At 49.8% G+C, this 26,066-nt stretch overlaps 1 protein-coding gene across 1 annotated transcript in view; it reads right to left on the bottom strand.

The window, feature by feature from the left end:
- The window catches only part of CTBP2 (C-terminal binding protein 2), a 138,896-nt gene extending 120,190 nt beyond the window's left edge, over positions 1 to 18,706 (bottom strand). Inside the window, exon 1 of the mRNA XM_067300360.1 lies at positions 18,445 to 18,706. The gene's annotated coding sequence lies outside the window, so the exon portion shown is untranslated. The remainder of the gene's footprint in view (positions 1 to 18,444) is intronic.
- Positions 18,707 to 26,066: the final 7,360 nt, after the last annotated feature.

Genomic DNA, 26,066 nt, shown 5'->3' on the forward strand with positions numbered 1-26,066 from the left:
AGTTCGCCTTCACCTGGAAGGGAGGGCAGTATACCTACCTCAGGGGTACAAGCACTCTCCCACTATTGCCCATAACGCCCTGGCAAGGGCCCTAACCGGGGCTAAGGGTTGTTGGGTGACAAACGAGCATCTTTCCTTTATGCCTCCACAGGTATTTCACATGCCGGAGTACTGCACCTGGAATCAAGGGCTCTCTGACACCGATCTGGAATGCCCCCAGCGACTGCTAATTTTTTGTTTCTGGGTAATCTTATTTCTAACACTTATGCTCGTCTGTAAGCCGAAATTGTGATAAAAACTTGATCGGGTGTATCAAGGCCATGCTTGTACTATCGATTGTAAAATACTGCCAACATGAACCTGATGTTATAGACAGGCCGCGTCGGAAAAATACGCTCGGGCTTAATGTGTATATGCGTAATAAGTATAATGATAATTGCACATGAAAACCGAGAAAATAATTGGCACAAAAGTACGAGAACCTATCGCGGACAATCCCCTCGTGATTTGAATAATAACCTGATCCTAGGTTTGATAAGGGGCTTTGCAACAATAATGAGTCCAGCATCACTGCTTGCTTGCCCCTTCCCAAATCAGTTGAGGATCCCCTGCCCATAGGAATAATTCCAACGGATGTGGAAACAAGTCTGTTAAGTCTCTGGAGTCAAAATATGTCTATACCATAAAAACCCTGACACAGCAAAATCTTAACTGCACCGTATGACCAAAAAGTCCTTTTAATTTTACCACAATGCATTCAACTAACTGCAGTATGACGTGCAACAACAGCTCAGAGTCAAACAACTGTGGTGAGCTCTTCTGGGGAATCCGGTCTGGGGGCAGACAAAGTGCAACGTCTTGGGGACGTGCAGCCAACAGCCCGTAAACACGTCCTGGTGTATACAACGGGACAACACGACGGGCTCGGACTGCCCCCAAACTTGCACCTCTTTAGGCGGAGGAGGCTGTCCCATGACTGCTCGTGGTACGAAAAAAACACAAGTTTCACTCTTTTTAAGGAAAAACCTGCTTTTATTCCCACGACAAATGGGTCAGCACTATGGTCTTGCCGAATGGTGATAAATTGCTCCAATTGGGAACGAGCGGGTAAAGTATTACTGGCCAGTTTACACGACCCTAAGAATGGGCTGCTTAGGCTGCCTGTAGTGACGGCCATACGTATATCACCTTATCTGCTAGGCTGCCTAACCCCCAACGTACGCTAGGTCTCCCCACTTTGTGCCCTGTATGGAAGAGGACCCTGGTCCGGCCCCACTGGTTTGCTTGCACAAAAAGGGATCTGGGAGGTGAGGCTGAGGGGTGGCAGGACCCGGGAACAGTCATCCGAATAGCAGGGGGAATGGAAGGATTTGGGTCCGCTACAGTATGAACGCGGTTGCAGATAAGTAAATTAGCCTACCAAGTAGAAGTTTTAGCCAACGCCACGCGAGACAGTTTGTCCCTAGTCAACATACAATTGCAAGCTATGACGAAAATGGCTCTCCAGAATCGGATGGCACCGGACTTGATGTTATTACACCAAAACGGGTTGTGTGGCTACCTCAACCTCTCGAGCACAGACTGCTGTGTCTACATCCCAAACATCACACAGGACCTCAACACCCAGCTAGAAACCATATGGCAGGTGTGAACGGGACACTCACTTAGCAGAAAAAACAATTTTCAACCAACGGATGATCAAGGGACTTTGGTGGGTTTAAGCAAGACTGGCTGGCATTAAAAGCAAAGTCGGAGGGGGTCTCTCTTCTGTATAAACAGAAAAGCCAGAGCTATAAGGCGTAAGAACTGAAGTGAGCACCAGGAATTCCGAACCTTTTCCTTCCAGCTACTTCCATAATGTGGCATTTTGGCAAGTTAGTCAGATCGGGAAGTCTGGTCTCACTTGTGCAGTCAAATAACTGTTGTACCTGAGATATCCAAGAGGGCTGAAATCCAAACAACTGTTTTCTTTATAATGATGCTTTCAAAGAATCTAGGTACCATAGCTGAGAATAAATCTGTTTGCTTATCTGCAATCATGCTGCTAATTTCATTTCGAGATCGTTTTAATAGCCCAGGATGTTCAAACGTAGATGAGGTGACACCCAAATCAAGAGCCTACAGCTGTGAACAGTGCGTTTTTGTAGTCGCATCATTTTTAAAGCATTTCTCTCAAACAAATTGTCTCAAATTCAAATCTGTCAATATATTCAAGCTGAAATAAAGTAAATAAACAGAAAGAAAAGACTTAGCCTCTCTGAGCACTTAAAAATTTCCCAGTGAGCAACTGAGATTTTGACAGATATTAGATGGGAAAAACAGGAGCTACTACGAAATAAAATTTTGGGCCAAATCATCAGCTGGTATAAATCAGCATCACCCCGTTGACTCCAACGGAGCGAGAGCAGTTTAAAACGGCCGAGCGGGGCCTTGGCTGCTACTCTAAACCGGAGGACTGTCTCTGATTCCCTCTGACAGATTCAGCGCACTCATCACCAGCATTTTAAAGTCCCAGAGCAGGAGATTTGCCTTTAGTTCCACTTTAATGCACCCTGCTGACCAAGGACACTATATAAAAATGCCAAGTACAGAATTACAAGATTTAACAGTAAAGCGGTAACGGGCATTTCACGCTAGAAGCCTGCTCCTGGAAGGCAGCTGTGCAGGAACTCAGCTTTGTTGAGTTAGCAACACGTGCACAGAAGTACCTCCAGGGGGGCTGTTTTGCTCCGAGACCATCAGCGGAGCTTCTCCTGGGGAGACCGCGGCAGAAGAAAGCGGAAGCGCAGCCTGCGCAGGGCTCTTCCCCGGGAACCGGCGGGCGAGCAGCAGGCTCCCACCACTACCTCTTCTCCGCGGGCGCCTGCGGCCAGCTGCAGCAGCGGTACCAAGGCAAGCCGAGCGACCGCGCCAGGCTCACGGGCCCGATGACGAGAGCAGAGGACACGCTCGCTCTCCTCAGATCTGCTTCTCAGCTAAGTTTCTGCAGACTTTCTGCATACGAGTTTTCCGATGAGAGCCACAGACGGCCCCTTGCAGGAGTCAGTCCTGCCTGAAAGTCTCATTTACAAGCAGGCCCTTAACTTCTCAAATGTGTTTTCTTATCTGGGCCCACCTTCATGCTCACCTAAATCTTCTACAGAGCCATCACACTAAATAGTACTGGCAACTCCCAGCACTGGATTCCCAGCAGAGACACTGTTTTGCCTTCCCTGATCATGGTATGTGCTTGATTTGTGGGAGCTGAGAGAGCAGGAGAGAAAGCCAAGGAAAGAATAATACATGAAGTCAGTTATTTAAAAATCGGGCATTATGCAAACACAACACACACAAAAAATAGAGTGTCTGATTATGTAAGCATTTCTCCTGCCATAACATAACACAATTAACGTGAAAAATACTGGGATCATGTTTTTTTCCAATGCAAAGCATGCATTACTTTTATCTGTTTGCTTGAGTTTTGGAACGCCGCAGTTTCCTGCATTCCACCACTGAAACTTAACACCAGCAAATTCTAGCACCGTTTCTTTTTATTCTTCCTATGTGTTTGTTCTGTTTATTTATTTAGCTAACCTGTATGAAAGGCCATAAATTGCTCTGCTCCTTCAGTCACATGGGGAATTCCTTTAAACATATAAATAAAAACCTGTGAATAACTTTCTGCGGTCTACAACACATTCATTTTCATCTCTGCTTTTAGACTGATCTTCCAGGTGACAAATCAAATCAAGTACCAAAATGTAATTATTGCATTGTGATAATCGCTCTCTTAGAGCACACCTGTATTTCTTCCTTCTCAAATTTAAACCACCACAGAGGCTTAAGCAGGTGGGGAGGGAGAGGAGAAAAGGTTATGAAGCACTGATAAATTCAAGGCAATACACAGAAACTCTGCGACTCCAGCTTGACAGCCCAAAGCTCTGCGTCTTGAACAGAAGTCACACGAACACTAAGCTGGTAGGGAAATAAATAAAAAATAAATATATAATCACACCAAATCCAATGCAGACCCACTTTGTATTAGTGCAATTCTTGACATGGTTTTCAGAGCAATGAAGTGCCCGATCCAAAAAAAGAGATGACCGGAATATGTGACGATTCCCCCAAACTCGCTATAAGCAGTCCAGCTGCAAATAAAGTTAGCAACTAACCTGTTCCAAATTCGGTAAAAAAAAGGCAAGAAGCACTGTGCAGATACATCCGCACAGGACAGAGAGGGCCACCCTACGTTTTACCCTCTACGCAACTTGCTCCTTGCAGCCTGTCACTGGCCTCCCGACTAAAGGCTGAATAAAAGGCAAGAGCTCGGCGTCAACACCAAGGAGCCGACGGCAGCCGCGGCCTGGCGCGGGGCAGGTAGTCGCCGCGGGGAGCTGAGGCCGAGCGGAGCTGCTGACCCGCTGCGCGAGGCGGCTCCGCGCCGGTGGGCTGCAGAGCGGCGGCGGCACCGCGTCAGCGGCTGGGCAGCACCGACGGACCGGCTAAAAGAGGAAAAAAAAAAGCAGCCGCCTAAAAATAAACCGACGGAAATAAACTCGACTCGGCTGCCAGCCTCCCGAGTAACCGAACGCACAGGACGTGGGAGAAAAAAGCCCTGCAGCAACCAATTTACCCACCGCCCTTAGTGCCGTGCGGTGCAGGGCAGGACCCGCGGGAAAAGCGAGCGGGGAGCAGAGGGGTCCCCGGCAGCGGCCGCGCGGCCCCGCGACCAGCCCGCCCGAGGCCCAGCTCCGAAACGCCGCCGCCGGCGCAGCCTCGACAGCGGGGCGACGCCGCGAGGCTCCGGCCGAGTCGCCGAGTCGCGGTTCAAAACGCTCCCTACGGCTTGCTCCAGCCCGAGAGCTTTGTCCAAGGAGCCGAGGGAGGCAAGCCGCAAAGCCGGCCGGCCGGTCCTCCGACACGCGTCCTGCACCGCTCGGTCCCCCGGCCGCCACCTTGCACGCGCAAACACCCATTTAAAGCCTTCGAAAGCGTGCGCGTTCACTCCACTAAGATAATAAACCATGCCACGACAATTAGACGTTAGCATTTAAAAAGATCAACAATTTAGACCATAATCAAAGAAAAACACGGACTTAATTTTCCATGCTACAAGGGTATAAACCCAGTGCGTCCAATTTAAGCACGTGCTTAAACGGCTTCCGCGTCGTGCCCATGCAGCACGGGCAGCGACCTCCAAGCACGGGTCCGGCTAGTGGGGGTTCTTTTAAAATCCCACTTACTGGAGGGCTTTTATGTTGCAGAAGCCAAGAAAGGCCGTCGGAACAATTTGGGGGCTTTTTTTTTCTTTTAATTAGCAGCTGTCAGAAAGACGTACCTCACAGGAGGAGGCTAAGTTACAGACTCGGCAAACCCCTAAAATGGACGGGGTTTCACTTAACCTGCTTGTGCTCTGTAAAATGCTTTCAAATCCTCAAATAAGAAACTTGTCGTATAATAAAAACTTGCATAATTTCTGCCAGCATCTTCAGCTTCCTGATACTGACCGTTAACTGAGTTTGTTAGGAAAGAGAATTAACCTGGTATCTAACTGATGCTTCTCCGGTGTAGTAAATATTATTAGCTTTGTAATTTTTTGTGATTTTAGAGACTTCCCTGCAATTCCACACATGCCCAGCTGGGCCGCGCTCGGAGAGGTCCGTGTTTCTGACTGCACCCCGGCACAAGTTATTCCAGCTACTCGCTCCGCGGCTTTGGCTGCGGCACACGAGCACAGCGTCAGGCGCTAATCCTGCACGCCGCGATGGACCAGGCGCCAGCCCCCACCAGCTGCTACCACCCTACCGTGGGCATCATCAGAAGCTGACGTTGGCCAAGAGCTACCACGCAGGCGCAGGAAACTCCTGTTACCCACGCCAGAGAAGCTGCCGGCGTTCCTAGCGCGGGAAGGAGCCGCGGGTGCAGCTTCAAAGCCTGCGGATACAAGGTCTCCCTTCGCCGCACATGGCGTTTGGCACAATGAGGTCCGAACTAGAAGATGTTAAGGACGAAAATTTCAATTATAGGTAAGCATCAATCTGCCGGCAAAACGTCATATTCCACACATGGCTGGTGACTAAGTGTTACTGTCAGGGTAAGGAGAAAAAAAACAAAAGGAAGAATAAATCGTTGGGGGGGATTGGCGTTTTTAGACTCCCAAAGAAGCCTCAGCACCGCAGGGTGCTCCAGCCACCAGCCTCTCCGTGCCACTGCCGCTGCCGCTGTGCTGGGCACCAGCCTCAGCGTCTCGGGCAAAAATCCAGCTGCCCAAGGAGGGGCAGGAGGAGAGGGGCAGAAGAAGGGAGCGAAGGTCCCCTGCTACAGCGGCGCTCCCGGCGCCAACGCGCCAACGCCCGGGGTGGCCCGAGAGGCTCCCCCAAACCTACCCTCCTACACCCTCGCCCACGTCTTCTCCCATCGCGGGCGAGCTCGCTGGCCGGGGCCAGTCGGCAGAAGCTTAGCAGGAGCGAGGAGGAAGAGGAGACTGCCTGAGCGTCTCGGCTTCACATGACATACGGCTATCCCACAAAGTAATATATTTTTTTACACCTTTTTTTCCTACCTGCCAATTTCCAGCCCTAAAAAAGCTGTCGGACACGGTATCATTAGGCGTACTGCCAGCAACGCGCTACCTGAATACAGCAGGAAATTTTAAAATTTCAGCTGCATACACCAGACACTCTAATACATGTATATTTTGTTTGATTTACTGCTCTGCAATACTTTTCTTCAATCTCTCGAAAGTAATTTTTCTCCAAAGCATAACTGCTTAATTGGCAAGTGTACAAAACATAATTACACTGCATACAAGTTACAATATTGCTTATGGGAATATCACTGTTGATGCATTCTGCTTTATTTTGTGTTTAATCTCTATTAAGAGATCTGTGTGAAAATAGCTAGGTACTCCGGATTTTATAAACATGACATGTCGTTCAGTCATTTCTCCTCCCAACCAAAGACCAGGCGCAAGAGAAAGAAAAGAGAAAATTCTTAGCCTAGTCTAACACATCGAAGTTAATAACAAATCCCTGCTGCGAACGCGCTCAGCGCTGCCAACTCCAAACCGTCCTCACCGGGGCGAGCCCCAATTCTGCCCGCATTTACACCTGCAAGCCGGGTTACACACACGAGTAGATGTACGGTCTGGAAATGGGTCTCGCTAGTCCAACTCGCTAACTAATATTGACATGTTTTAAGTGCCTTAGCGGTTTATTTCGTTTGCTTGAGTAATGAGATTAATGAGATGTTTGTTTAAGCTCAACCATATACAGCCAAACATCTAAATGTCCTTAATTCAGCGCATTAGCCCAGGCTTTGTTACCATGTGAACTTGTTTTACCATTGTGCTTTTAATTCCACCAGCACACTCGTATTTTGCTCCAGCTTCACTCTGAGAGGCTATCCAGTACGCAAAGACCTCGAGCGACCAAATAAACCACCAGACCACACGCCGCCCAACCATTTCGTGTAGTTACGGCTTTCTTCGTAGCAAATCTTTTAACGCACTCACCAGACCCAAAAAGATGGGCCAGGTGGATCTAGTGGAGGCCATACAGGGGATTTTAAACAACATTTCTACTGTTACCGATTCTGAATATATAAGCACTAAATGGGCTAGAATTTAGACGTACCTAAAAGCAGGTACTCGCTGTGCTGTAACATGAACGACGGACAAGGTGGACAGACAGACCTGAAAGCTTGCCTAGAAAGCTCTAGCAGAGCCAGTGCGAAAACACCCAGCTCTATGTTTTTGCTTTAAACTAAAAATAAGTTTGTCTCTTGAAAACCCCAGCCTCATTCCTACCAAACAATGCTTAATAGCACAAAGCGTAGATAGAAAAAGCAGGGAGCATCCCTGGAGCGCTCTCCGTGCCGGGCTGCGTGGCGATCTCCATCTCCCACGTGGAGTCAAGGGGTGCACGCCAAACCCTGCAAAACCCAAATACTCACACCGGCATCGGCAACGTCCCTACATATAGATAACCTTGTCTCAAATTGCTGCTTACTACACTTTACCCATAGTTCTGCTTGCTCTTTGCTTGTGGTGGTTCTTTAAAATAAAACTGCAGAGAAATGCAGTGTTTTTGTTCCGACGGCAACACAAACAATATATAATGAAGTTTAAAATCTGGGTTTGACCTGTTTTTTCAGTTGTTTGCATTCTTGTCTGTATTCTTCTCAGAAGTTTCCCATCAAGGCTGAAGTTTTTCTGAAGTACAAGGGCAGCTAAGAGGGGATTTACAGTTTGAATAAACTCTGCACAATTGTTAAAGCTCATGACTATCAAAAAAAAAGATATTCTTCCTGCAGCCTCTTCCTGCACTTAAATCAATTCACATCTGACACGTGTATGAGCCGTAACAAGGCACGTGGCCCTTGCTGATTTCTTAGCCAGCGGCAAGTACCTGGTGTTGACACTGGAGGCAAACGCTTGCTCACATGGATACAAGGTTTTGTTTTTTTTTTTTTAAGGTTTTCACTGACCGAGGGGGAATGATGAGAAATTTAAATCCTCCCATCTTTCTTAAGCACTCTAATCTAAAAGTCACATTCTGCAAACTCCACCTCCAGATACAAGTCACCTCTCCGCAAGCTGTCATCTCGAAGGAAAGCTGAAATGCGGGTGCTCGGGATCTACAGACGTTGGGACACTTTCACTAAATGATGGGCTTTCGCAGATCTTGAGGTCAGAAGAGACTACGGTGATTTTCCAGACCGACACGCTGCATGGCAGCTTACTAAATTAATCCCTGCTTCAGCATTGCTCACTGCCATAAACAAACATTCTCGATTTGAGCAACTTCCAAAGATGGAGAAACCACCACCACCTCCAGGAGGCTGTTCCAGCATTAATTACCATCAGTGCCGAAGCTGTGAACCTTAATTCTAGCCCTTCTCTAGCTTCATCTTCGAGCTATTGGATCTTGTTAAAGCTCTGTCTTCTAGACCCAAGAGCTCCTTATTATTCAATTTATTTTCCCCATGACAACACTAATTGCCTTAATCAATTTACCTTCTAACGCTCTCCCGGATAAGTTAAACAGATTGAGCGCCTGGACTCCTCCATTAGAAAGCTGCTTTCCCGGTTCATTCCTCGCTCCGGCGGCTCTTCAGAGACCCTCTTCGGAACGCACCCTTCTCCCAGGACTGCCCTCGCCAGCCCCGAACCCGCCGTGCCAAGCCGCGGCCAAACTCAGCCACGTCCTAACCTCCCCTGCCAACCCGAGACCCACCTGCCGACGTAAGCAGGGATCACCCGAGACCTTTGGCCATCGTATCGGTTTGGAAGCAAGCGTTCGTGACTCCGCGGTTCTCCGGAGACGGCATTTCTCCAGCCCGCCTCCGGCAGCAACGGCCTGCGTTGTTTGCTCTTCGATAAGAGAAATTTACGGTCGGCCATATGACAAATATTACCTGCCTGCATCCAAGCGGTACAAATTGCTTTTATCAGCGGTCACTCCTTTTCATTATTTACCACTCTCCCAATCTCAGTGACATCGCCGGCGTTAGCGACAGCGATCCGGCGCGTTATCGCAGGCTGCTGACAAACACGTCAAGTAGCGTAAGGACAAAAACGAATGCCTCGGGGACCCTCCCAGAAATACGTGCCTGGAAGTTTCCTCTTGTTTTACAAATGTATTTCGAGAACTGACAATCTGCTGGGCTTGATCCGGTCGCTCTTTTGCACATTCCTAACCAAAACAGCGGTGTGGCACCAGGCTGAATTTCTTGCACAATTTTAAGTAAATAAAATCCACACAGTTACCTTTATCAAGCGCATATAAAAGCTCTTTAAATGAAAAAAAAAGTTAGTTTCTAAAATCCGTTAGGGATCTGTTGTCCATAAACAGATGCTGATAGAGATTAAGTGCATCACCGTTCTTCACGTCTTCATTAAACAAGTCTCATACCAACTAATCGAATCGTTTACCCAGGACTTACATTAAGCTGACAGATCTGTATTACTCAGCCTGTCCTGTTTACTTCTTTTATATACTAATACAGCATAAGCATTGCTATAGTCTTCCGGGAGTCCTCCAGGATTTCAAGCCTCGGTCAGAAACGAGCATTGACGGCTCACAGGGCTCCTTCAAAACTCCTCAGTGAAGGATCCAGAGCTGACGAGTTACAAAGCTCTGACTAACGTATTTGCTATTTAACACTCATCGCTGTCAATCAGGATCTGAACATATCACCATTCTTTCCCCCAAAAAACAAAAGTATTTAATATTTTCGCCTCTTCTACTAATCTCATCTAGTAACCTAGTTTTATTTCTAATGTATTAGAGAAACTGTTTGTTGTTCTTATCACTACGGGCCACAGTTCCTCTTTGCATTCCTTTGCTTCTTTTATCAAGCTTTAATTTCTACTCATTACTACCGACTTCCCTTCTCAGGCGCTTAGATTTGCAAGCGCTGACTACGCCGTACGGGGCGTGGGCTACATTTCAGTGCACCAACGTTTTAAAACAGCATCCAAACGCAGGCTGAAGGGGAAATGCATAAGAAGGAGCCTTGAGGACAGTTGCAGATTACGGGGCAACAAGTCAAAAGCGATATTCCACGCATAAAATACAGCACGAGGAACCACTGAACTATTTATAGGCAAGTAACACAACAAATAAAGCATGGCACTCGAATTTAGTGGAGAGGCAACTTTCAGCATTTGCTGCCACTGGAGTTTGTGGAGAAATTCAGCAGGTTCAGAGAGGGATTCCACAAACGCTGGGGCCAACGGGTCCACAGAGAGTTATTAAACACGCTAGGCATGGACATACCCTCCAGCCTCCCTAACGCAAGGACTGCGAACGCCGGGGCATCACGACAGACTGGCTGGGGGAGCACCCGTGAGCTCGGCCACCACCACGGCACCTCCTGCTGCCGCTGCCCAGGACAAACCGCCATCGCTCGGATGGGATTTCCACAATTTATGCACTGCTGGGCTTCAGCACAGTGAATTGCATCAAAATTAAAGGAAACCTTCTGACTTCGCTCACTTCTCCAGACACGTAATTTCAGCTACGTTTCAACGCCTGCCCAGGCGAACACGGCGCGTTATTCTGCGGAGACCCACTTGGCTTGGTTCTTGCTTCTGATGCATCGTTTCACCAAGATTCTCCAGAAACAACCTCAACAAAATCACAACTTGCAACCTCCCTGCCAAGGGCTAGACACAAGTGAGATTTAATATCCTAAGCAAGGCTGGAACTAGGACTTAGTGTGGTTGGGTCACCTCCAAGAAAGCACAAATTCTCCAGAAATATGTTGCACTGTTGGCTAGACAAAACTAAAATTGCGTTTCATCTCCCACGGAATCTTTTCCCCAAATCTGCCTATGTTTCCTCTTTCTAGTATTCAAACTTTTGTTGTTTAGCTAGATACAGCTACATGGGTTTTGCTCTTCGAACAATGCAGATGAGAAAAACACGTCGGGATAACACACCTCCACTCCCCGGAGAAAGACAGGCACCGCCACCACATTGCATCGCTGAGCTCACAGCGTGCCACCGTCCTTTCTGACCACAGCTACGGTACTACCAGAGAAACGGGCACCGGGGCTCTTCGCACAGAGTTAATTTACAATATACAAAAGAATCCAGTTCCTTTCTAGCAGCTGAAAAGCACAGAACAGGTCTTTCAATATATGCTATGAGACGGAACAATGAGAAACTCTGCCGTAAAAGCCATTAGAAAGGGGAAAAGCTGAGTTAGCACAGGCACTCTAATATTAAACTTCCGCGTACCTTAATTCTAGCCTTGAACGTTGCAGCGTTATCATTTTTGCACGAAGGGAGGCGCTCGCTTCGACAACGACCGCTACATAAAACTCGCGCAGGCTTGTGCTGCAAGACCATGAAAGATGATTAAAAGTGCTTTCTATATATTAAACTGAAATTAGTTTTATCAAAACTAATCGCATAGAAGCTTAAGCCTCTTAAGTGCAATTTCTGATATCTAACATAATTATTTTGATCAAATTGCTGATTTCTTCCAATATTCCCTCTCACCCAGAACTTTCAGCAGAAAAATAACATAAAGAGTAGATACTTTATAACATTACTACCTCTTACTATACCATTGTGCCGTAGCACCTCTCATTACACCATTAGCAACTCCCGCATGCAGATTTTAAGGAGAAGTTTACAGGTTTTCCCTCCAGCTAACACAAACAAAGGCAATTCCCCCCAACACGCGCACCATCGTAAACCTAAAGGGTAAGCTGATAAAAGCCAAGAAGCAGAGTTACAGAGCAAAGCCTGGACTTAACGTGTGCCTCGTTTGCACCGAGTGCTCCAGCACACGTGGTGCATAAGAATACACGTATCGCCACTGCTCAAAGACCCCGGCAGCAAGCAGGCGCAGCGGCCAGAGCCGGAGCAAGCAGCTCGCTATTCACTGAGATGCAGTTGTTCAAGGGAGGCTGGCGAAGGGCAATTTTTAATCAAAAACTTTGTTCTGAAACATAAACTACAAGTTCTCCATGCCAAAACCACCCCGACTGCATCAGCTTTCGGAGGAACGAAAAGGCCAAGGGGACAGCACACCTTCAAAAAAATGCCGGTCGGATACGCACGGAGGCACACAAACACGTGCGCTTTGGACACAGCAGAAAAGCAAGGGAATCCCCTCGCTTACGCCTTGCTCCTGCTCTCACAGCTGGCAAGAATGAACTGGACCAGAAGTGAGTTGTTTATGGAGAAGGGAGGAACCACGTCGCAGCAACTTCCACAAAACACGAACAGCAGCACCGATAAAAGCGGGAGGAAACCCAAGGGCGAGAACCTGCCGAGCTCGTCTCGCCTCCAGCGCGACCCTCAATGCCTGCAGGGAGCCAGCTGCGGGATTCATTGCCGGTTTTGCTTATTTTCCCCCCAAGGATGATGCAGACAGCTCCGTCAGCGAGTCCATCTCCTGCTCCTGCCTCTCGAGCCGATCCTGCTCTCCTCGAGCGCCCACCGCTCTTCCCCGAACCCATGAGCGCTCCAGGGCTCCGGCACGCTCCCAGCCGGGGCCGCCTACACGGGAACAAGATTCCCAGCACAACCAAGAGCCAGGCAGGCCGACTTCGCAGGGTCCTATGATTCTGCACCAACCTCCTCGGCAGAGAAACCACCCTCTTTTTCAGAAGTGAACTCATCTCCAAAAAAAAAAATAATAATAATAGACAGCATCCATTGCATATTTGTTATATTTAGCAACAGAGACCCCATCTGCATTATTCCCAGTCTCATTAAAGACTTGGCTCCTTGTAAATATTGTGTCTCCAATCCACACGGTCTCTCTCCACGCTGTGCTTCAGGGGTCTATTTAAGTAATAATTGCTAGGCATTGTCGCAAATAAACACTAACCGGTTGTTTGACAACATTACCCAAGCCAACGTGCGCAGGAGCGAGGCGACAAATCAATTCGCAGTGGTTGCCACCGGCGGCAGCACCGCTCGTTTTTATCGGCTTAGAGCACACGCGATATTATGGCCAGACAAACCTGGGAGAGCAAGTCATTCATAACTCAAATCCACTACTGGTTATCTCAGAGTTAACTTGTTTATTTGCATTTTACACTGGCGTCCCCGAAGAGGGTTTGTTTTCACCCAACGCCCGTGCTCAGCCACGGCGAAGGCCGCGTGCTTTGAGAAGCGCGCTTGCATTTGCAAGGCTGGTCTTTGCCAGAGCAAGTAAAACAAACCTAACTGGCCCGAACGAGCCCCCAAACCCGCACAGCGCGAAGCAGCGTGCAGCAGGGTGCATCCTGCACAGAGAGCCCCAGCAGGGCTTCACGTCTACGGAAGACGGGAGCAGATCCGGACCCAGCGACAGCTCGTCTACTGACGCCTATCTGCAGGAGCTCACCTACTAACGCCCCTAAGGAAACGGGTGCCCAGCGAGCGGAACCGCGACACGCACCCACGCACGTACCCGATACAGAAATGCAGGTGTCGGGATGCAAACCCCGGGGGGACGCTGCCTACGCGGACCCCTCTGCCGCACTTAGCACCCAGCGCGCGTGGTCACGCTGTGGGTCAAGGGACGGACGGGGCCCGTTCGGAGCGTTTATCACCTACCTGGGAGGAGAATTAACGAGGCTTTAAAGAGGACAAGGAAAACTTGCAACTTGCTCTAGCTTAGAATAACGACTCATTTGCAAACTTAGGTCGTCTACATGCATCACCCCTTCTCTAGCCTCAAAGACAAACACGCCAAAATGGGATTTTTGTTTCTCAACGGTCACCTACACCTCTTCCCCCAAAAGCCATCATCTTTGTGTTTGCAAGCTCACCATCGCTTCCTGAACGTGCCTTCGGGCCAGCGTTAGGATCTCAGAGAGGAGAAAGGAAAATAATTAAAACCCAGATTTTTAATCCTGTGGAAACAGTTCCTGCTTCTTAACGTATCATTGCGACTCGGGGTGCAAAAAGAAGGGGTGCAGGCACTCATAAAGCAGTATCGATCAGGGTAAGGCTAATTGAATAACGACGGGTTCTTCTGTCCTCTAACACCAAAAACTTCTGCTGACTTCACGGGAAATTTTGTCCGGGGGCTTTTTGGCACTCCGTGCAGAAATGCCAAAGATCACAGTCTGGGCGCGAAGATGGGGCTGCAGTCTACCAGCAAGGCAAAATGAGAAAACATGCACCGAGGAAAGAGAAGCTTCTGCTTCCATGCCCTCACCGGGGCAAAGGACGGGCACGTCATTTTTCATCCTTTCACCTAAAACTTATCTTTATTATATTTCCTCTGGCAAAGGAGAAGGAACAAAAAAAAGCAACTACAGGAGAAACAGAAGCAATGAGAGTTAGCCCAGAACCATGCAGGCGTGGAAGCAACAGAGCGCAGTTTGGGATTGTACCTTCAAGCATCATGCGCAGCAGCCTAGAAATTTCCAATTTCCAGCTAAAACGCTTGCGCGATCTCGGTCAGGAGCAAACCCGGCCGTGACTTGCCAAGACGCCACCTCTGAAGTTTCAGCATTTCCCACGAGTGGAAGAGGGGGATTAAGCTGCCCCTTGGTCTACTGACTTTGCACACCAACAACGCCGTGCTCTCCCTACGGCACAGCCCGTCGGCACGTCACGAGCCCTGATGCCTTCTCTCCTTTCAGGGACGGAATATTCTTAGTGCAAGAATAATTTTGATTTTAAGAGCCAAGGGAGTTGCGCAGAGGAAACAAAAGTATCCCAGGGTTTTACTCTTCTTTTCACAACATTGTAATTCCCATTGGAGCAGAAGAACGTATAAAAAATGACTGAGCCCCACATCGTTTGCTTGCTCCATACCGTATCAGCACACCCTGGATGAGGCCAGGAGCCGCCCCGGGAGGGCTGTTCGGAAGCACCGCGGGATAACCCGACCCTCCTTTATAAGGGATGGCGATGCCACCGGCCGGGGGTGCCTCCCCCTACTCCAAAAACCACCACTTTCTACGCAGGTGTAGTCCCCCCTGCTTAAAAAAGCTCACAACTAGCACTTCCCCTCTGCGCTTCTTCAGCTTCGTACCCCGGCACGTAAAGTAACGACAGGAATACCTGCTAGATTTTATACAAAATGTAAACACGACACCCAACCGATTTTTTATGGCATCTCCTGCGCCGGGTTTTAGCAGAACCCTGCGAGTTGCCGGCGGGGTTGTGCTCAGAGGAGCCTCCTCATTCCTTCGGCTCAATCACAAAACCACTTCCAATTTTCGTGGCCAGTAAACAGCATCCCAAAGCAATACTGCATCTGCAGTGAAAAGTAACCCACCTCTTGCAATAGGTTGGGCGAACCCACACTCGATTTTTTTTTTGTATTATAGCGTTCACATTCCTACAAAGAGGCAGCTGAACCGAGGAAGCTTTATTTGAACTGCAGCCAGCCTCGCAGACAAATGGACTTTCCCGGCCGTGGGTTTTAGGTGTGCACACCTCTAACTTGGGTCTCGCACTTTCAGGCCGATGTTTTTACTGATACGGGAATCCGGTGACAACTGTCTGCGCTGAAATGACAGCACTGAAGGCGCCAGCCTGTGCCCCCATTCCTACCACCAGGGAAATTCTCCCGAGCATTTTCCACTTCGGAAAAGCAGGAGTGCAAAAGGGTGTAACTCTGCCTTCAAAAAGGGAGCGCGGCGGGACGCTGTGCCGCGGGAGCCGGCGCGCGGCCGAGCCTCGCCATGCCTGCACGCGCTCCGCCGTCCACCCGGGACAACGTCGCGTGCCACCCGCACGCCTGGAGCCCCCCGCAAATGCACCGTGTGCCTCGCTCTTAAATCCCCGAGGAAAGAGGAAAAATGGGAAAACGCTCCTGCAATCTGCGTTTTGCAACAGGTAAATGTTGCACCGCTCCCACTAAGCTGTCTTAATTTTTTATTCGGTTTTAGAAAAGAACTTACATCTCTGATAATAAAACAGCGCCTTTACTTCCAAATGATGGCAAGACACCCCGGCAAGGGAGCACGGCACCCCATCTCCGAATCCACAGACGAGCCCGCGTCTGTCAGATCGCGAAAGCAAACCTCTCTCCCCACTAATGACTAACAGGTGTGTTTCACAAAATGCTTCCAAAAATAAAAGCTCCTTTCTAAAAATACTGCCTGGCATTTATAATGCCAGGTTTTCATGAAAAACAAAAAACAGGAATATATGGCGCTTCACATACAATTGCTTTTGCAGTAACTTCAGGCTGCCCCTCCAGCGGGAAGTTTTGTAAGAGGAGGAACACAAATCTTTATTTAAGATTAGAGCACCGACGACAAACCCGTTCCCTCGGCCAGCTACGAAAGAAATCAGCTTTCCGGTAATAACAGATTACAGAACACATCACCACAAATAATTTTTTTTACTCCAGGATGCATAATTGAAACGTCTGCGATTCAAGAATCACCTCTGAATTCATAAATACCTCATAGTATTCTGAACACACTCGCCCATAATGAGACCGTCTTCAATTTTCCTTGGTAAAGAGACCTTTAAAGAATGCTAAAGCAGGTCGTCGCCCTTACGCGCCGAACAGAACAGGAACAAAAGCATTTTGCCACTAGACATCTCGTCTATCATTATTTTATTCGCTGCGCCTAAACAAACTAGAAAGTATGTGGCTTTTTTCCCTGAATAACTGCAGGAACGACAATTTCATTCCACTCGGTAATCCACCATCTGTACGAAAACAACTGCTCATTGTAGCTAACCGTCACTGGCTCTCGCCTCCCCTACTTCGCTAACGTTTTTTTAAGCGCAGGATTAAAATGTCACGCCGTCTCCCATGTTCCAGGGAACCGGGGGTATTTCTTTCCCCCGCTCGCGGTATCCTCAATCAAGTGTGAATGATTAAAGCACTTCAATTAGAGCCACGCGCATTCACCGCGTGCAATTCCGAGGGAACTAAGTATGTCTGGAAGAAGAAATTACTTCTACTACTTTGAGATCTGCATCTCGCACTTTCCTCCCACCGCCCAGGGCCGGGCGGAACCGGGCACGCGGCGCGGGAGCCACCGCCGCGCCTCGGCCGCGATCCACCGCGGGGGCGCAACGTCCCCGCCAGACAAAAGGCCGCTCCTGCCCCCTCCGCGGGCCGGGCAAGTTTTTGTGCAAAGCAACCGGCCTCCCGCAGCCCGGCCGCGCCGAGCAGCGAGCGCGAACCGCGGGGCCGCCGCGGCTGCTGCGCGGCTGCTGCGCGGCGGCGGGGTGGTTTGCAAGGGGGGAAAAAAACAAACAAACAAAAAAACCCCCCAAACACGTTAAAATTTCCAAGCCGCAAGTGCGAACGCAGGGAAAGCCGGAAAGGGCCAAGGCTGCGCCGCACTCCGGTCCCGGTCCCGGTCCCCCTCCGCGCCGCTGCGCTCCCGCGGCCGCTCCGCGGGGCCCGGCGCGCCGCTGCCTCCCCGCCGCCCCGGGCGTCCCGCAGAGTTGCTAAGTGACTGGCCGGCGTTTGCGTTTCCAGCGCGTCTTTGCCAAAAAAAAAATAATAATAAAATAAAAATAAAAATAATTAAAGATCTCCCCGGAGCACGGCGCTGCCCCTTTCCGCGGGCGGCCGCGGCGGGGACGCGGGACGCCGGCGCCCGGCCCCGGGCAGCGCCGCCCGCGGCCGCGCAGCGAGGCTCCGCGGCCCGGCGCGGCCGCGCTCCCCCGCGCCGAAACTTTCCGCCGCCGCCGGCAGCGCCGCCCGCGGAAGTCCCGCGCAGCGGCCGGCAGCCGCGGCGGCGCCCGGCGCTAAGTAAACAATGCGGGGCCGCCACAACAAAAGGCGCCCGCCCGCCCCGCCGCGCCGCTCCGCGCCCGCGGCCCGCCCGCGCCGCAACTTACAGCGGCGCCCCCCGCGCTGCGCGGCGCTGCGCGGCTCCCCGCGGCCCCGGCGCGGCCCGGCGCGGCTCGGCGTCCGCCCGGGCTCGGCCGCCGGAGCGCGGCCGAAGATGTGCCCGGCTCCCCGCCTCCTCCCGCGCCGAGCCGCGCAGCGAGCCGCGCCCGCGCACCCGCCGCCCCTTACCTGCTCCCCGGCCCGGCGCGGCCCGGCGCCGCCGCCGGCAGCCGCACACCGCACCGCGCCGCGCCGCGCCGCCTCAGCGCCGCATCCCGGCCCGCATCCGCCGCCGCCGCCGCCGCCGGGCTCCGGCTGCCGCAGATCCACCTTAAGACGCCGCGCTCGCCCGCGCACCGCCCGCCCGCGGCGCGCACCGCACAAAAACTTAAGCCTCCCCCCGCGCCGCGCCGCGCCGCGCCTCCGCCTCCGCCCGCCGCCGCGCCGGGAGCGGCCGGGGGCAGCGGCAGCGGCAGCCCCAGCCCCGCGGCGGCGCGCAGCAGCGGGGAGGATGCTGGCTGCAACTTGGGGGGGAGGGTCGCCGGCTGGGCTGGGCTTTTTTTTTTTTCCCTTTCCCTTTCCCTTTCCCTTTTTTTTTTTAAAGCGAGGAAAGGGGAAAGTGCCCGGGCGGCGCTGGGCGGAGCGGCGCGCTCCCCTCGCCTCGCCGCCGGCGCCCAGGGCGAGGTAGGGGCTCTCGCTCGCCTTTTTTTTTTTTTCCTCTTCTTCTTTTTTCCTTTTTTTTTTTTTTTTTTGGGCAATAGGCGGGGTCTCTCCTTGCAAACCAATGACACAAACCCACATGGACCAGCCTCGCCCCCTATAGATACTCTCCACTACAAATAGGCGCTCTCGGGGGATTAGTGGATCGAGCTAAAGTACAAACAGAGGCGGCCGGCGGCGGCGGGGGGGGGAGGCCGCGGAGGGGCCGCGCCGCTCCGCGCCGCTCCGCGCCTGTTGCGCCTCCGCCGGGGCCTCGCGTCTCCCCGCCGCGGTGCGGGAACGGGTGTTTTGACGGACGTGCTTCATGTGCGCGTCGCGAGAACGCGGGCAGGTGGCGATCCGATCTGCTCGTTGGATACCGTCGCGCCCGCCGTGCTCTCTGTACGCCCTGCTCTTCACCCAGGGTGTGAAAAAGCACATTCCTTCTCTAGTCAAATAAAACCCTTGAACCCGATCAGTTGTCCATCAAAATTAATAAGTAAGCCTCAGTTTTTGTCTGGGAAGTTGCATGGTAAAGAGCCTGCAGATCTCAATTCTTGGAAGCGCGTCTCAGATTCTCACGGGATGTTTCCGCCCTGTCCGTCGTTCCTGCTCCGAGCACCTGCCGCTGCGAAGGACCACCTTGGTGCCGCGAGTGCGGAAGGATGGAGTCACCTTCGGTCATGGGGATCGCCCGGGTGTTTCCGTGCTTCAGCCCGCGCCGCCGTGGAAAGAGCGTTCGCTCCGTTTTGTGCAAAACGCCGCAGCGGTCGCGCCGTGATACGGGGCTCCCGAAGGACGCGGGGTGCAGCCGCGCGCCTCCGAGCGGATTTTAGCAAAATGCAGTGTTCGGCTCTGCAACGCATCTGATTTTGCATTCTTCCCTTTGGCAAAAGTCCCTCCGCGGAGGAAGCCCTGCCTGGCTGGAGGAAACCTCACAATGAAAATCGCACTCTCCGTATTATCAGGATTTCTTCGATTTCCATCATTAGCAATGTTGCTAACTGTCAAAATATTATGGGCAGATCCTTAGCACGTGTAACTCGGGCCACAGGAAAATTAACAGCAATTTGCACCGACGGAGGACTTGCAGGTGGCATTTTAGCAGGGATGTTTTCACCCGTAACCACTGTCTTTTCTTGCTTTATGCCACAGCCAATTTGGATTTGTTTGTTCAATATGACATATGCAACGTATGGTGGTGTGGGACTGAAAAATAATAATTTCTACTAATAAATAATGTTGAGTTCATGATATAAGCAAAGCAAGTGACATATGTTGAGGCCAAAAACACAAATAGTGATTTCATTACTGGAGCAATTAGATTATAGGTTGTAAAAGAGCCTGCTCCGAAGCAAACGCGTCTCCCGATTTAGCAGGGGGGAATTATGAGGCATGTTGATTTTTCTGCAAATTATTTGGATTGCAATTGAACTTTTATCAAGTGTGAAATCACCTTTGTAATTAGATCCTAGGAAAAAAGATACATGGTGGATTCAGTGGGGAAACTTAATGGCAGGTCATTAAGTTCAAATTGCAGTTCCGAAAACTTCCGTTCAGCCACTGCCCAACCTTGAAGGTCCTTAAACTCCGCAAGTCTCTTCCTTTCTCGCGCAGAAGTTCTTCCTGCACCTGGACTTGCACACTTCGGCGTTCCTGGAGCTGGGAAAAGCCGTGATACGTGCTTCCAGCTCGTGCCTATGCCCAGGGAGAATCCAGGCGCCGTTTTATCTGTCTTTCTGCGTAACTCTATCTATTTTTCTGTCTGTCCTTCTCCCCTTACGTGTCTTGCGCAGAGGGAAAGGAGAGACCGCTGGCGCTGCTCTCCAGAAAATTCAGTGCTGGATGCGACATTGTCCCAAAATACGTGGTGTCCGGTGCTGCCCGAGGGACCTGAGACCTGCTTCTGCCCAAAGGCTCTTGGTTTCCAGGCGTGTGCCAGGCCGGGGCCGGAGCTGCCAGCACCTCTCCTGCCCCTCCGCGGCCGTCTAGGAAAACACGCGGCTTCCGAGGTGCGCTTGCAAAGCAACGCGAAATCACGTTGTGTTTCTCATTCGCTCTCTTCTGTTCATTTTAACCTATCGATAGCTGTGCAGAAAAGCTGCTTACGCTGTTTGGGAGCCGAGACCTTTCAGCGTTGTTTTTCTGTGAAATCAAGTGGACTTTTAAAATACGCTTGAGAATTACGAGTCCTTCCAGCAGAGGGACCTGAGAGGTTGGGGGGCAGAGCTGACCTGCTCTTCCCTTTTTTTAGTGTCAGCCAGGATTTACTTCCCTTGCTGGAATCCCACTACTCGCTGCTGCTGCTAATTAACATTAGAGACTCGCTACTCTAGTCCAGCGTTGCAACTTAACTACTTACTAAAATATAATAGGGTATCTGTAGCCAGTGTGACTGTAATAGTCGTATTTGATAAGTTGTAATTATTTTCAGTAAGCGATTACACGCTTCTCCTGCAAATAGCGAGGTTTCTACTAGGACCGTGTTCAGGAAAACCATGGTGTTCAGCTCTTGCCTGCTGACCCACATGCCGGCTCCCAGCAAGCTGAACGCGCGTCGCCCCCGGCGCTCCGTCAGCCGCGAGCACAGTCGCACCTCCCTGCCGCGTCAGGCTGAGCGCAGCACCTCCTGCTACGCTCCAACTGCTCAGGACCTTGCAAGGAGCTTAAAAAAAATAAAAATAAAAAAAATAATCCAAGCTGGTTTTCTTCTCAAAGACAGTGATGTGCAGATGCAAATATGAGCCTCGATCCTGCGAGGATGATGCTCCTGCTTCGCTTTTATGAGTAGCCAGATTGACTTCAGCTGGATGACTCCCAGCGCTTAAATTTAAGCCCACACACCCCTCTCTGCAGGTTTAGGGCTAGTGTCTGCTGACTAGACCAGACCAGACCGGACATCTCACTGCTCCAAGCGCTCCTGCAGCTTCAGTGCTCAGCGCCGGGTGTGAGCAGCCAGGCACAAATCCTGCACAGACTCTCTGAGCCGAGGATCGTGTTGGATCATCACAGACGAAAGCTGTGTGTCCAGTCCTGCCATGTATTCAGCAGTGATTTCAACACCCCATTTACTTTTTACCAGTTTTTAAAATGTAGCTCTTTTGGGGCAGATATGTGGGCTAGTTTATAATGAATATTCATTAAAATAATCAGATATGTTTAAGAACGTGCTCACGTTTTTTATGAATCGGCAACCAATAATTTTCTGCCATAATGTTTGACACTTGCTTGAACTAGATCTAGATATAGAAACTTATGCCTGTAATTTGGATTTAACTGTCTATAAGTACAGGTATGATAAGCAGGAATGTGAGTAAATTAAGGAATTTTCCTTAAATAAATTTGTCTTTGTAAATTTGGAGCCTTGAGAAATGAGGAGTTTATTTAACTACATACACCACTTTTAATATTAACACTCTAGTGTAACTTTAAAATGTGTTGGGACAAATTCATCCTTCATTTCATTGCTGTAATTGATGTACACCAGGGATGAATTTGTTCCAAAGCATATTTGGTAAACTGTCCTATAAATAAACATTTAGAAGACGGATTCTTTTTCCTATGGTTTTGATCTCACACCAGACTGACATTGGTAGAGAGGCACCGCTGAGTACAATTACTTCTGATTTAGTCTAGCGCGAAGTCAAAACCCAGCATTTGGTATCCATCCTGCAAAGCGCGGCTTGATTCAGGAAGTTCATTAAGAGGGTGGCTCGGATCACTTTTCCTATAATTTGCCATAAGGATGTCATCCGGTGTCAAAGCTTGTACTGGCAGAAAAAAAATTGCTCCTAAAAGGCAGTGTATGGTCTTTACTACATCAGCAACTCCCCCCCACACACGTAGTTTTAGGGTTTAGTACTGTGTTTAATTAATGTAACGGTATTTTTTGCAAGTTTAAAGGGTTTGCACTGTGGACCTGGAGTTTCATAGCATAGCAGTATTAACTCAGTATAAAGGAAAAGGACTCGTTCATGCCACCCGTTCCCTGTGGGAACACAGAAAGCAGGGTGCGTGGGTACGTCTTCTGGTTTTTTACTGTTTTAAAAGCATGCTGAATCTCGCTCAGCAGAGAGAAGAAAAACAAACACATCGAGGCAGCTTTGATTTCTGAGGTTGCCAGGAACAGTACTTTTCAATATTTTTTTCCCCGCTACTTCAGTGGAAGTATTTAGGGTGGGTGTCTTACGGGAGATAGCCGTCATTTATCACCTGGCGGCGTGAAGAAGGTCACACATCATCGCTTTACGCAGAAGACGTCAAGCCTTCAGTGCCACCGACGGCAGCAGCGAGTGCGTTGCAAGACCAGCAAAACACACGGGTTGTTCTAATACGATAAATACAACAATTTAATTCAATAATACATCGATCGTAATAGTAACCGTGTTCTCGGTATCGTACTTTCTTCACGTGAAATTAAATATAGATTTTTCACTGATTTTCACAAAGTCGCACAAGTTTAGGGGATATCTGATATTCTTCATAATATGTTGGTGTTATCCCTTACTGGCAAATTTATTCCCGTTGAGAAAGAAAAGGAGTTACATGCTGGGAACTCTCGAACTGAGCCAGTGGTTAGAGACAGGCAACACATATGACTTCTGCCGTACTACAGACGCTGAATTCAGCAGTGGCGGAAAATTCTCAGATCCATTTCCTTTTGCAAACATGAGCAAAAGGATGCAAGCACGCAGTAAATTTCTCTTTTGACAATCCTGGTTTTTTTCTGCATGTGTGTGTAATCACTATGCAGAAATGTTTGGTTTGGGGTTTTTTTTTTTGTTTTCATTCTATTTGTTTTATATTCTTAGGCAAGGAATTACAAGACTGGAGAAAAGCCTTCCAGAATGCAAGCACATTTGTATACCCCTTCTATAAAACATTTTAATGCCAGCACTGCGTGAGCAGGATTGTTCTGCTGATATAACACACGGCTGATGTTTAATGTTTCCAGGAAAGTTTACGGAAAGGTTCTTGAATCAATCTGCTTGGTTTAAAGTTTGAAGGGCATCTGGATGTACTAATTTGATGTATGTGCCAGGTGTTTCTAAACAAATAGCTATTAGATAAAGATATAGCACGCTTCCCTCTCCCTCCTGCTTATCTTGTGGGCGTCCTCAAAGTTCACCGTCTACAGAGGCCGGCCTGTTTCGCTCGGCTGTGCTCTCTGTACTTTAATGTCTTAATGAGGAATACCGCAGCACACAGTTCGTTACTGTTTTGCCAGCCAGTCACTGAGATATTTAACAATATTAGATCAATATAGAAGAGTCCCGCGACAAAATAAGAGGTTGAGCTGGGCCTTCCAAGTCATCTGCCATTTCCCGCTCGGGGCCTGATTCGCCACCGCCTTGCTCCGGCCGTCACTCGTTGCTTGAGTCACTGCGGCGCCTGGAGCGTCATCCGAGATCGGCGTGGACAAGGGCTGGCCAAGGGGGATGTGACAGATGTCTATGAAATCCTGAACGGTGTGGGCAAGGCAATAAGGAGCAAGTGTTTACTAATTCTTCCACCACAGGACTGCATCAGGTCATTATCAGACCTCAAGTTCTAAACCAAGAGTCTTTTTTCCTAGTGCAAAACGAATCTGTGCCACTTACTGCCACCAAAATGCTGCGCAGCCAAATTACAGCAGGGGTGAAATGGGGCTTAAATAAATTCACGGAATATAGGTCCATTAATGATTACTGAACGTGACCATCGAGGTACAGTCTCTGGGTTCAGGGAAACCTCATGTTGCTGGTTATTGGAGCTAGAAGGGTATTTGTCATGTTTCTCATATTTGGTCCTGAAGCATCGATTTTGACCCCTGTTAGGTGGGCCAGATCTGCCTCAGACAGCAGCTCCGGTCTCCTCCTTTTGTACTTATTGCCCTTAGAAAAATTATCTCTGTCCCAAAGCGTTACCATCTAAAGTCAAAAGAAACACCGGGGGAAGAGAGGGACGCAGGTCGATGCAGTGCAAAGGCACTCGGTAGGTCGGTGGCGAGCTGGGCTTCCCGATCCCAGGCCAGCATCCTTCCCACGAGAGCATGTGTCTTTAGTTTTTATGCTAATTTGGAAGTTGCTGGCATAAAACTGAAGCAATGCAGTGCTGACTTAGGTCCTCCAAGGATTTAAGTGCCTGGAAGGCACAAGTTGCATTTCATTGATAGCACGGTTGTGTCTTAAGCCTCTCTGGTCACCAGGGATGTTGCAAGCGTAGTGTCAGCTCCGACCGGAGTGAGGTGCGTGCTAGCAAGCAGGGGCTGCGAATTACCCCGCGTTTATACGGTGCCAGCATGGTGCGACGGCGCCCAGAGCCGCCCGAGCCGGCTGCCGACCTCCATCGTCTCAACAGCCCAAAGTGTCCGAGCGCAGGCTCTTGGCACAGAAACGGCCAGGAAAGCTTTCCGGCAGGGACCACCACCGCCTGTAGTCGGGGTGTGGGGGATTCAAAGAAGGGCCATCGCCTCGGAGGCGCGTTAGGCATCTAGGAGCGGTTATAGGGTTATCGGCGCTGACCCTTCCCGTTCTTCATTTTGCAGGAATGATTGCTTAGGGAGAAACGAAGCACCGTAGCCAAACCTTAACCAATCTCTCCAAAAGCTGCCAGACTGTGCGCGCTGAAGCAAAGGACCGTTTGCCCAAGAACTGCTCTCCTGTTCTAACTCTGACAGCTAGAGATATGGGTTTTTTAACTGAAGCGGTTGCACACTAGAAGTCCTACTGAGATATAATTATACCGGTGTAAACATGCCCTGTGCCATCTTGCTTATTCTACTTTCCAGATTGGAACAAGCTGCGCTGGTGTACGCGTGGTTTTTTTTAACCGGCTGAATTGTGCCCCCACAAGAAGTTTTGCTGCTTTAACGGAAATGGGATTAAAGCATCAGAACTTTCCAGTGAAGACCAGTCCTGAGCTTCTAAGGAAGCATTTTTTACTTTTTTGTCTGCAATAAATAAGCTGTAGGAATCCAGTCCTTTAAAGAGAAGGATAAAAAACACAGAAAACCTCTTCTCTTATGTCCCTATTTCCTGATTAGACATCGGAAAAGGACAGACTCTGCACTGTATAACCCGCAGAAAATCCTGCTGCCCAGGATCTCTGGTCTAGGAAGCTATCCACAACCC

This window comes from Apteryx mantelli, chromosome 7 (genome assembly GCF_036417845.1).
Source record: "Apteryx mantelli isolate bAptMan1 chromosome 7, bAptMan1.hap1, whole genome shotgun sequence".
NCBI lineage: Eukaryota > Metazoa > Chordata > Aves > Apterygiformes > Apterygidae > Apteryx > Apteryx mantelli.